General features: G+C 45.6%; 1 protein-coding gene across 11 annotated transcripts in view; it reads right to left on the bottom strand.

Annotated features, from left to right (window-relative positions):
- The window catches only part of KANK2 (KN motif and ankyrin repeat domains 2), a 91046-nt gene extending 81182 nt beyond the window's left edge, over positions 1 to 9864 (bottom strand). For 9 of the 11 annotated variants that reach the window (XM_061582493.1, XM_061582518.1, XM_061582502.1 and 6 more), the window contains exons 1-2: positions 9756 to 9864; positions 9478 to 9568 (exon numbers count right to left, since the gene is read on the bottom strand). The gene's annotated coding sequence lies outside the window, so the exon portion shown is untranslated. The other 2 variants (XM_061582526.1, XM_061582483.1) reach the window with 2 other exon arrangements.
- Between the last annotated feature and the right edge of the window lie 3203 nt (positions 9865 to 13067).

Raw genomic sequence — 13067 nt, 5'->3', positions numbered from 1 at the left:
TCGCCATCATTTCATCCAACAAGAAGGCTACCCTTGAGAACAAAAGCCTCCATTTTACAGTCTGGGGGAAAGGCACTGAGTGTCCACAGGCACTACCTGCCACTACCAATAAGCTGGGCTCAGTTAGATCTTAACCTTCAAGCCACCCACAGAAGACTGTAAATTAGTTAATTGTTTTTTTTTTTATAATTTTTATTCAAATTTTTCCAAAAACAAACAAAACAAAGTCAAAAAAACATAACAATACAACAACAAAAAATGAAAATAAAATAGTTGACTTCCGATTTGTCACAGATCAGCTATAAGTATATAATATACATCAAACCTGTCCCTTAATATATACATACAGAATCCCTTTTCTCCATAGGCTGTCTTAATTAATCGTCAAATCCCAGTATCATCATTTTATTTTGATCTTTCAACAAAAAGTCCAAGAGAGGCTTCCATTCCTTAAGAAATGTATCCGTCGATTTTTCTCTAAGTAAACATGTCAATTTATCCATTTCTACTAAGTCCATTAATTTCAATAGCCATTCTTCCATTGTTGGTGTTGATTCCATTTTCCACTTTTGTGCATATAATAATCTTGCTGCCGTAATCATATATAATATTATTCTTCCATATTTCTTTTCTATTTGTTTATCCATAAAACCCAATAAAAAAAATTCTGGTTTTGACTGAATATTTATCTTTAGAATTTTTTGCATCTTCCTACCTATCTGTGCCCAAAATGATTTTGCCTTTTTACATAACCACCACATATGATAAAATGATCCTTCTTGTTGTTTACATTTCCAACAAACATTAGAAACATTACTATACATTTTTGACAACTTTTCTAAATTAGTTAATTGTTAATCACCCTCTAATCGGCTCATTCCCCCTCCAGTTGTGATCTTCCCCATCACACAATATGGGATGTCTGCCGGGTCACAAGAACAGGGTGAAGCCAGGACAAAAGTGGGTGCTTTAGACACACCCAGCTTTTCCCATGAAAGGCCATACACACACATCAAGTCTTTATTGACATGTCCACAGAGGGGCTCAATACAGTGTGAGGCCACAGAGCCAGCATGGCCAACGATCAGGAACAATGGGAGTTCTAGTCCAACAACATCCCCATATCTGCCTGAGGGGATCCAGCCTTGACACTACAGTTTGCCTAAGGCCATCAGGGAGAAATGCATGTCTGCTGTCATCTTCCAAAATGCTGCTATACAGATATCCTCCAACCCAGAGGTAGCTGCATTCCTGAACCACACATGTGCACACCATTGGGCCAAAAGGATATTGCAAGTTTGCGTCCAGACTCGAGGGATGCCTCAAAACTCTCTGTACCACTAATATCTAATAGGCTAAGTGTTTCCCAAACTTTTTTTATTTTTTTGTTGCTGGACTACAGTTCCCATAATTCCTGACCATTGGCTATGCTGGCTGGGGCTGATGGGAGTTGTAGTCCAGCAACAAAAAAATAAAAAAAAAGTTTGGGAAACACTGCCTCTAAAGTAACAGAATCACAGAGTGGGGAGGGGCCCCCTGGAGCTCACCCAGTCCAACACCAGTCTAACTGTAGAAAATCCAGAGCAAGATCATCACTCTCTGCTTGAAGACCTCCAGCAATGTCATTCTGAGTATTTGGTCAGGAACGTTCAGTTTTGCTGTTGACCTACTGGGGGCTGTCAATTTACTGTTCATTGTGCACCCCAGCTACACTCTGCCTACTCTGTGGACCTCCTGAATGGAACTGATGCCAGGGGGGCTTGCATTCAGTGCTGAATTTAAAAGCCTACCTACTTGCAAAGGAACAATTGGGAACACATTCTAAGGCTGCAATCCAATATGTCTACTCAGAAGTAAGCTCCATTGGGTTCCATAGGACTTACTCCCAGGTAAGTGTGTATTGAAATGCAGCATAAGGTTCCCGATTGTTCTTTTGCAGTGGTGGCTTTACCTGCCCCTTACCTGATGTCAAATGATGTCAGGTAGGTGTGGCTGGGGGGGTGATCTTACAGAACAAATTAAGACCCCAGGTGGGCCCCACAGGCCAGAGTCTCCCCATGCCTGCATTGGAGGCCTCTATTTCCCATCTCTCTCCCTCATTTAGGGCTGCCAAGAGTTACCCAGACACTCCAGTTTTGGGGGGGGTCCTCTCCGGGTCTGGGTGACTCACCTTAATCTCTGGACTCTTCGCTTTCATTTTAAAAAAATTAAATTTCTAGGTGGTCTGATTCAAAAGATATAAACCAAAATGCCAGCCCCCCCCCTGCAACTGCTGCTAGTACCGTCTGCTCTAATCCCTGCCCTTTCAGATTTTTAGCCAAGAAGTGAAGTCAGTGTTGTGATTGACAATAGCTAAATCTCATTTCAGGTTCTGAGAACAGTTTCCTTTTCCTGCTTGTCTTACATCAGGAATTTCAGCAGCATAAAGAGGACTTTTTCTGTACAGGATTGGGACTTGCTTCTGAGTAAACATGCATAGGATTGCACTACAACAGAAGACCACAGCAGGATCTTGGTAAGCAAAAAAGTGTACATGCAAGGTTTTTTTAATGACTTGCAAAAATGGTATAATACTTTTTATCTTTTAAATAATTTTTGAACAGAAATTTTAAGAAGTGTACATGCTGCAGTGTTGTAGTTTTCTAATCAGGGAATCAAACAAATTTAAATTTTGCTGGGCTGTTGAAGAGGGCAGGTTATTTGTCTTATTCATAACTTGTTTTGAAAACCTTCCCAATATGAAATTTTTCTGGGAGTAAAGCTGCAATGCTAATTCCACATACCTGGGAGTTAACCCCATTGAATTCATTGTTGTTGTTGTTATGTGCCTCCAAGTTGACAATGACTTATGGCGACCCTTTTGAGTAGACATGGTTAGCATTGTGTTGAAAATCAGTGGGACTTTTGAGTGAACATAGGAAAGGATTGTGTTGTAAATCTTTCTCTCCTCCTCCAATTCTATTTTTTTTTAAAGCAGTTAGGTGGGGCTTACTTAGATGTCACTGCTTTTACTTGGCAGGAAACTAATACTTTAAAAAAACAACCTTCTGTAATGGCCAACCGCTTTTGAGAATAAACTATTATATGAAGTGTATGTATTTTTACATCTCCAGTGTGTGTGTATATGGAATATTTCCAACAACCCTGTGAGGTAGGGTTGGAAACTAAGGCAGCTCACAAGAAGAAATAAAGCCATTTAAAATCCAATAACCATAAAACAAATATAAGACAGTTGCAAAACAGCTTAAAGTGGCATGATTCTGAATTTTGGATTGAGTGAGTGAAGTTCCTTATCACTGAATTGCAGTACTGTGCATGCTTCCTTGTTTGAGTAAGCCCCATTGAATACATTGGGACTTGCTTCTGAGTAAACATGCAAAGGATTGCACTATAAATATCTGTACAGGTTGTGTAAAAAATAAACATTTTTAACATTAATGCTTATGTCTTGATATGCATCTGATTTCACACTATGGTTGTAAATTATTATTTACAAATGATTATTTCCTCTACATTTTAAGCGTGTCCTTCTTCCTTGGGGTGGTCATGGTCCCCCACTGTTGTTTTCACCCTGAGGGGCAGATCAGGCTGAGAGATGGTGCATAGCCCATGGTCACCCAGTACTTTGTACCTTACTTCCATTTTAATACCTTCTTTCAATACCTTTCTTTCAATACCTTCTTTCAATACCTTCATCCGCACAAGTACAACTAGTGAGGATACGAGATAGGGCCTTCTCGGTGGCTGCCCCTAGGCTTTGGAATTGCCTCCCTAAGGAGATAAGAATGGCCTCTTCCCTGCAGTCCTTTCGTCGACAGGTAAAAACTTTCTTATTTCAGCAAGCCTTTGATTCCGAAGGCGGCTAAGGATAGGCCCAAAAGGAGGTTATATTGTTCTTGCTTGTTTATTTTTTAATTATTCTGATTTTATGAGTATAGTTTTTAATTATCAGAAACAGTTTAATGCTATTTTAAATTAGAGTTCATTTTTTAATTATATTTGTCTATATTTACTTATTTATGTATTATATGCTTTTAACTTTGGTAGGTTTTAATTGTATCTGTTCTTTATCTGGAAGCCGCCGTGAGTTCCAATTTGGAAAAACAGCGGGGTATAACTAAAGTTAATAATAATAATAATAATAATAATAATAATAATAATAATAATAATAATAATTTATATGTAGGCAAAGCTTATGAAGTAATGCAGATCCACATAATCCATTTAAAGCACATCCAACTCGCATTTAAAGCACATGACTTCCCCAATGAATCCTGGGAACTGTAGTTTCCTCCTTACAGTTATAGTTCCCAACACCCTTAATGAACTACAGTTCCCAGGATTCTGTAATGGGATTCATGTGCTTCAAATATATGTTGAATGCGCTTTAAATGCATGATGTGGATTTGCCCTAGTTTGCTGTGCATTCATTAGTGAACTGAAAAGAACAATTTTAAAAGATCCTTTTTTAAACAGGTCTGTAGCTCAGTGGCAGGGAACATGCTTTGCATGCAAAGGTTCAAAATTCAATCTCTGGAATCCTGGAGAGCCAATACTAGTCCATGTCATCAGTACTGAGCTAGATGGTACCAAATGGCCTGACTCGGTACAAAAGAGGAAACAGACCCAAGGGCCACAGTGACTCAAAAAATTATTTATTTATTTTATTTACAACATTTATATATGGCTTTATTGTAAAAAATCTCAAAACGGTTTATAGAAGGAATTGAAACAATAAAATTATTGGCAAAAACAGTTAAAGACAAGTATTTAAAATATTCAAAATAATAAAGCCAACAATGAGCTAAAAACAGATATAAAAAGCATAATAGCTTCTACATGCCTGGGTAGGCTTGTCTAAACAAAAATGTTTTTACCAGGTGCCAAAATGAGTACAATGAAGGTGCCTGCCCAATGTAAATAGGCTGGGAGTTCCAAAGCATAGGTACTGCCACACTAAAGGATCGATTTCTTACAAGAGCAGAACAGTACTATGTGGCACCCGTAACATGGAAAGCACACCTTGAACTTGGTCTGGTAGCAAATTGGCAACCAGTGCAGATTTCAAAGCAGAGGTATTATGTGCTGATAAGGTCTCACTCATGTCAGCAATCACCGGCAGCCCCTAGGTCAGGTTGTGCTGCATGGGGATTTCTGTGACCTTGGCTAACTGGCTGCCAGGATTTTTTTAGTTTTGGTTAGGAACCTTGACTGGTTGTGGGATGCTGAGTTTTCTGTCTTACTCATAGGAACCTTGTTGTGGTTGGTATGGTATTGCATTTAGAAAATCATCACTGTCTTTTGTTTGTTTTTTTCTATTTGCATTTCAGTTACATCTTGACCTTACTCCCTTACATCCATAGAAGCAACAACAGTGTTTCCATGTGGTCAGCTCAACCCCATTAAATCCACTGATGGTGCACCTTGTTATTTGCATGATGGCTTGTTTCTTGCCCAATAGTGATAAAAAAGAGAGTTGACATACTGGGAAGTGTGGCTTCATTTGCTGCTGTTCCCAATCTACTGCCTGTGAAGGTAGACCAAACCATATATGTTTTCTCTCTGTAAGTTATTACTCACTGGAATTGGGTTGGCTGTCAAAGTGAGTTTATAGCAGCCCACAGAGTAGGCAGGAAAGAGTAGAGAATCTTCTTACTCTTACTCATTTCTCAAACCTCTCTCTGCAGTGAAAGGTCAAGTCTGTAAAGAAGCTTGGAGCAGCCATGTTAAAAGGCAGGCAGGGCATTCCAGGCAGGGGTTGCCAACCCTGCTTTGATATGCATAGAATTTCAGAGGATCCCTAGTCAAGCCTTACCAACAGCACAATCCTAACTATATCTACTCAGAAGTAAATCCTGTTGAGTTCTATGGGTCTTAGTCTCCTAGTAAGTGTGTTTAGAATTGCAGCCTTCAGGGGCATCCATCTTTATTCCTGAGTGCTCCCATTTAACATCTCCACAACATTAGGCTCCCTTCTTCCTACAATGGCCTTCTGGTGACTGGCCTGGCCTGAGGGCACTTAAACCTTCTTGCCAGAAGCAAGTAGGCTAGATTAAATGTCCCTCACCCAAGCTCTCTAAGCAGGTGAGAAGGAATTATCCCGTCACTTCAGCTGGACCTAGAAACACCCTCATTTAGCTAAGATTTCTATCTTAATTTCCAATCAGAGAATTTTTTTGTTTGAGTGGTATACTCCAAGCAACTGTGGTTGATGCTTAATGACATCACCAGGGGCTGCCCACTATGACATCACTAGGGCTGCCCACTATGACATCACTAGGGCTGCCCACTATGACATCACTAAGACCTGCCCCTGAAATGTAAGGGTTTGGGATGCTTCTGACCTGGCAACCCTACTGGGCAATACTCAAGATCCCCCCAACTTCTTTCTCCTAGGGCAAAACATTAACACCTTCCTCTGAAGACAATACAAGCCAAAGCCAAGGGGAAGAAAAAACCAAACAAACAGAAACATCCAAATCCAGCTAATTGTGGTAATAATAATTCTTGAGACTGGTCTTATTCAAGGCATGTGCAAAGTTCAATATGGGGAGAGCAATATATCATCAAGGAGGCATTTTAACACTTGTACAAACACCATGCACGAAACTTGCATAAGACAGAATAATCTTCCACCATTTGATAACAAGTTACATACCACAGCCCTTGCAAAGCATCTGCATGCTCCCACCCTCATGCTCTTCCCACTCCCTTAACTCAAGCATCAGAAAAAAACATGTTTTGGGGACCATACCAGATTGAAGCCTGGATGAGGCACTTCCCTTAATCCCGTCAAAATAAATTTCTGCCAACCCTAGACTGCCCTCTAAGTGAACACTGGACTCCTACTGAGAAAAAGGGCGGCATATAAATCTAATAAATACAATAAAATAATAAATACATAAACAAACAAACATTTGACTTGGTCACTCTGGGCTCCTACTGGAAGAAAGGACGGGATATAAATCTAATAAATAAAATAAAAAACCAAACATTTGACTTGGTCCTGGGGAGAGGGGGAGGCTTGCTTTGCATATATTTGTTTCATGTTTACACCAGGGAACTCACAGCTGCCCACTCCTCGGGGGAGCATTTTCAGGTTTTTCTCACTCCAGACTACTTTCTTCTACATCATCATCATCATGGTTTATTTGTTTGTCATCTATCCATAAGAATCAATGCTCAAAGAGGCTCACACCATAGGGCCTCAAAGGCAACCCAGAGGATAAGATTATGACACAGCAATAGTAGCAAACGCTATTATAACTTCATCAAATTGAGTTCACAAAACTCTTCATAACTAGTTGGGAGAGGGTTCTGTAGCAAGAAATATCAGTACCTGTCTCAGTCTAGAAGCCAGTTCTCAGCATTCTGGCAACTTCTAGTGTGACCAAGAAATAGCACCCAGAGTATGGGGGTGCCAGAAGGCTCAAGACAGCCCTTATACAGACATTTTACACTGTCTCAATCTGGGATGGATTTAAAAGAGGATTAGACAAATTCATGGAGGAAAAGGATATCAATGGCATGATGGCTATTGCTCACCTCCATAGGCAGTATGCTTCCAAACACCAGTTGCTGGAAACTGCAGGAGTGCACTCAGGTCCTGCTTGCGGGTTTCTCATGGGCACCTGGTTGGCCACTGTGAGAACAGGATGCTGGACTAGATGGGCCACTGGCCTGATCCAGCAGGCTCTTCTTACGTTCTTATGACAATGTAAACAGTTGAAAGGTGACAAAATCTGCTTCTCATTCCACACTCTGTGTTCACTAGGGCAGCACAGAATCGTAGAGCTGGAAGGGGTCTATAAGGCCATCGAGCCCAACCCCCTGCTCAATGCAGGAATCCAAGTTAAAGCATGCCCAACAGATGGCTGTCCAGCTGCCTGGACAGCAGGGAGGTTTAGCCCCCACCCCAATAGTGTCCCCAGATGCATCCCTCTATTTTCACTTGTATAGGTGAGTAGGTACCATCCACTCCACTTGGGGGGAAAAGTGCTGCATTTGGAGGCAACACTGCAGTCGGAGAAAATCTCCCTCACACACAACCCAGGTTTTCAGGCCTCCATTAACAGGGGCATTATGGGGTGAGGCATCCATCTTGTGTTTTTCACCCATGACAACCCTAGCCCAGCCTTTGGATCACTGCAATATACAGAAGCCCCCTCTACATCAGAGGTGGAGAATCTGGTCGCAGCCAGATGTTGTTGTTGGGATACATCTCCCATCAGTCCCTGCCTATTGGCTGTGCCGGCTGGGGCTGATGGGAGTTGGAGTCCAACAACATCTGGAGGGCTGTAGGTTCATCACACCTGCTCTACACAATCTCCACCCATCACAATCACAAGCATTTTGCTATTTCAACACAAGTCCAGAAACAGAGGGCACTCAACTGAATTAAAATGCATCAAGTTTGAAACGGTGAGGGGAGTTTCGTTCACACACTCACATGGTGAGCCTGCAAGAGTTTCTGCTACCAGAGGATGCACGGCTCAGAGAGCTAAAAAATGGAGACAAGAAAGGGCTAGAGGCATTCTGGAAATATCAACAACAATAATGAAGGCAGCAATTCGGGGCCAACCTTCCTACTGCTCAGGGTGTCCCCAAGACCAGCGGGCCAAAGGATTTGTCCGAAAAGCACTGAATACCAGTCTCTTGAAAAGATATGGAGCTACTCAGCTTGCTCTCGTTTTCTCCAGGATGGCTACCCAGATGTTCTCTATTAAGCCTCACTCTCTCGGTGCAGCATCCCCCCGCCGCCCAGCTGGCTCTTTTCCGGGGTCCCAACAGATTCCCCCTCCTATACTCTCCGAGAGCGGAGAGCACTCTGCCGGGAGACCTTCCCCTCCTCCCCTCCTCGTTTCAAATCCTGCCATTCCTCTGGTGAACCTCTAGCCCCCAAAGATGTTTGTTTGTTCCTGCCCCACTGATTCCTGCGGGCAGAGAGCTTGAAATCCTAGCTCCCTCCTCGGAGGTCCCAAAGCCAGGAGCTGGCAACGTCAGCCTGACAGGCGGGGCTGGGAGGGGGGAGCGAGGCGGGGAGAGGCACCAAGTGGAAAACAACTTTCAACAAGCCGAGTTGCCCCTCCCGGCAAGCGAGCGGGGGCGGCCCTCGCTAATGGCAAACAGCTGGAGGTGACCCCCCGAAGCCCTCCCGCCTTTCCCCCGCCCTCTGGCCAGGCGCGCAGCCCGGCCAGGCAAATCGCGGGAGGCAGCGCGGCGGGGGGAAGACGGATGGTATTTGTCCTTCTTTTCCTCGCTTTTTCCCCAACACACGCGCGGGGGCGGAGAAGCCGCGTTTGTAAATTAAAGTAAACCCCTAACCCAGAGCGACAAGATTTGCGGAGCGTCTTCCGGCAGAGAGCCTGGCTTTGTCTGGCGTCCGCAAAGGGACTGACGCGCGCAGCCACCCCAAGCAAAACGCCTGGAAAGAGAAGAGGGATGGAGGGGAAGGACCCTCGGCCCTCCAGGACTTACCCGAAGGAGGAGGGCTTCCTCCGCTCGGCGCTTCCACGGAGCTGCCTGCCTGCCGGGGGTCCCTTCCTCTCCTCCTCCGCAAGGTCCCTTCCTAGAGTCCGAGGGGGAAGAAGGGAACAAGAAAAAGGCGGGTGAGAAGATGCCGAAGTTTGGAGGCAAGAAGCGGCGCGGAGGGAAGCAAAGCAGCGGAGCATCTCCTCTTTGGCTCTGCTCTCCCCGGGGGGATGGATGGTGGGCAGGCACAGAGCTGCTCCGCTCCCGGAGCGCCAGCGCGGTACCTTCTCTGCTGCTCCAGCCCAGGCTCCCCGCCTGCGAAGCCGACTTGCTTAGCGGGGTCCCCGGGGTTGCCAGGGCTCCGCCCCTGCCCCGCGGAGGCCACGCCCCCGCCGTCTCGGATGGCTTGGCTTTGGGAAGTAGGAGCCAACTTCAGCGTCGTGAGGCAGGAGGCGGCGCCGGCTGCGGGCGGGTTGCTCTGAGCCGGGGGGACCGCGCTGGTTCCCTTGGAACGTGAACGTGAGAAGAGTCCCATAGGTGGATCAGGCCAGTGGGCCTTCTAGTCCGGTACCGTAAGCAGGACTAGAGTATTCAGAGGCACGCTGCCTCGCAACAGCGAACATAGCCGTCGTGGCTTATAGCCCTTGGTAGCCGTATGCTTCGCGTAGTCGGACTTTCTTTTAAGTGTGGATAGGCTGCAGCCACTCTCAATTGTAGGCCATTCGTTGTATTGCTTTTAATCAGGGGGTGTAGTTGTCCAGGGTCTCGGGGGTCTTACACCCCTTGCCTTTTTGGGAGCAGAGTCCCGGCAGGGTCCCTAATATCTCCAGCATCATCTGAGGCAATTAGCATGAAAGGGGAGCATGTTAGCCACTGAGAAGAGTCTTCTAACATGCTTCCTTGTCCTTTCCTGCTAAATGGAGCTAGACTGAACGGAGATGAGTCAGCCACTGAGAAGTCTCTTCTCAATAGCTTACACTCTCCCCTTTCATGCTGACCGGCTCCTAGAAACATCTGTTGTTGTGGGAGAAGGCATTAACAAGGATGTTATTCTCAATCCACCAGGAAAAAGGGGGGAGGGGCATGGCTGAGACTCATATGAAGGGACCCTGCACTTCTGAATTTGCCACTGCATTACTGCTTTGAATAGACCAATAAGCTGCATAGATGCTGGTCACCATTTCTTCTGAAGCCCAGTGGCCATTCTCCACTGGAGGACAAACCTGTGTAAGCCACAGTGCCTGACTCCTGACATGTCACTATGATGTGATCATCACCAGTGTTGAAGTAAGAGCCAACAGCCAGTCCAGCTGGCTTCTGGGGGGAGGGGGACAAACATTCTTGTCCTTTGCGTCAGGCAGCAAAATCATTCTGAAACCAATTTTTTTTAAAGTGGGTTTATTGAAATGTGGTGTTGGAGGAGAACTTTGCGCATACCATGGACTGCGAAAAAGACAAATAATTGGGCTTTAGAACAAATTAAATCAGAACTGCTACTAGAAGCTAATATGATGCAACTGAGGTTATCATACTCTGGACACATAATGAGAAGACTTGATTCACTAGAAAAGACAATAATGCTGGGAAAACCAGAAGGGAGTAGAAAAAGAGGAAGGCCAAACAAGAGATGGACTGATTCCATCAAGGAAGCCACAGACCTGAATTTACAAGATTGAACAGGGTGGTCCATGACAGATGCTCTTGGAGGTCGCTGATTCATAGGGACTTGGAGGCACATAACAACAACAAATTGTGGGAGGGGCACAGGCCCACACAATACCATTGGCAGCAAAATAGCAGCCCCTATCTCTCTCTCCTCCCACCCCCAATTTAATTGAGATTTACCCTTTCTCAGGGAAATCTGATCAATTTTTAAAAAACCTGTTCCCTACGACCCATTTGCAATATTGGAACTCCCGCCTACCACATTAAGCCCTCCTCACCATTAGTGATGGACTGGTGGGCCAGGCAGGCTCCGGTCTCAGAAGAGGCATGCCCCTCCTGTCTCTGGAGAAGAAGGAATGCCTCCTTCCGTTAGCTAGACAGAGACAGGGAAGGAGGAACCCGGTATCCTCCAGATATATTCCCATCATCCCAAACCTTTGGCCATGTTGCAGTTGGAGCCCAGGAATGTTATTTTCATTAACAAAAGGCAGAGCAATCCTATACTCTAATTATGCAGGGGGGGGGAAGAGAGATACCGCTGCTGCATGCCTGGCCGAATGGCTGCCTCTCCTGTATGAGCTCAGCCCAGGCGGGGAGGACAAAAAGGCATGCTTCGGAAAAACCCGCATGGCGTACAAATGGTAGAGACACCCCAGCATTCCTGGAAGCATCACCCACAGCCTGACAATGACAGGGAGCCAGTGAACTACATACACTGCCTTCCTCTAGCTGGCTTAAAGGTACAAAATCACCAGAAGGACACACCCTGCTCTGCACACTTTCTTGTGCCACAACAGAGACTTAACACACAAAGCCCTACAATCAATGGCATCCCTACCCATCCCCTCCAGTGTTGTGGCCACAACGACCTCACTACTGACAGTCTGATAGGGATCTACAGAGAGAGGGGTTTGAATTCACTTATGCTGCTCTCACAGGCCCTGTTTCTGAGCGCAATACGCAAAAGAAAGTCAGGAGACCAGCCAAAGAGCTAGCAGGACATGCCAGAAGGGCAGCCACAGACTGACATTAGCAGATTCCAACGACTCACCCACTCCGTGGGGCAGGGGTAGGGAATCTGTGGTCCTCAAGGTGTTGTATGACTCCAGATCCCATCAGCCCCAGGCAGCATGGCTAACAGGGTGACAGGAACTGTGGTCCAACCACATCTGGAGAGCCCAGAGGTTCCCCATCTCAGGCAAGAGATGGGAGTTCTAGGCCCACTGGGGGAAAGGAGCAACTAGGACCCCACTCATTTTATGAGTTCCTGGATTAAAAAAAGAAAAGAAAAAGCCTTCTGGGGGAGGGTTTGAAAAAGACTCAAACTGATTCTGCAAACACCAGAGCAGTTCCCTTCCCCCTCGGCCACAGAAGCAGGCAGGAGTCAGACACACCATGAAGCATTTGCCTCCCCCGCTTGGCCCCAAGCCTCAAGGCTCCGTCATAGAGGCCAGAAGCACAGGGGCTGTGGAAGGAACTCTGGCCCGGTGGAACCACACAGCTCTTAGATGCCAGAGGTTCGTTTCCCTCTGTTCGGTTAATATTCTGTTGGTGGAGTGGGGTGACTGGGTGGTGAGCTGCGCTACATCCTATACTCTGTTGTGGTAATGTGGGGTAGTTGTTGATGGAGGAGAGGGGGCTGTATTTTCATCCCCCCCCCAATTGAAGTCAACAGGAGGGAAATGTTTGTGCCATGTCCAGGGCTGGTGTAAAGTTGTACCTTCAGGCACAGCCATCTCCTGGAGAAGTATAGGATATGGCAGTGAGCTTCACCCTTAGGTCCCCAGATAATGTTGGACTCCCACCATCCCTGACCTTTGGCCTTGCTGGCTGGGGATGATGGGAGTTGTAGTCCAACATCATACGGGGAACTAAAGGTTGAAGAACACTGGGATAAGGCGTAAGTGAGCTCCTCCCCTTTGACACCCTGC

This window comes from Rhineura floridana, chromosome 1, assembly GCF_030035675.1.
Source record: "Rhineura floridana isolate rRhiFlo1 chromosome 1, rRhiFlo1.hap2, whole genome shotgun sequence".
In the NCBI taxonomy this organism is placed as follows: domain Eukaryota; kingdom Metazoa; phylum Chordata; class Lepidosauria; order Squamata; family Rhineuridae; genus Rhineura; species Rhineura floridana.
Note: the sequence above shows the minus strand (reverse complement) of the source record. Positions and strands in the feature narration are given on the sequence as shown.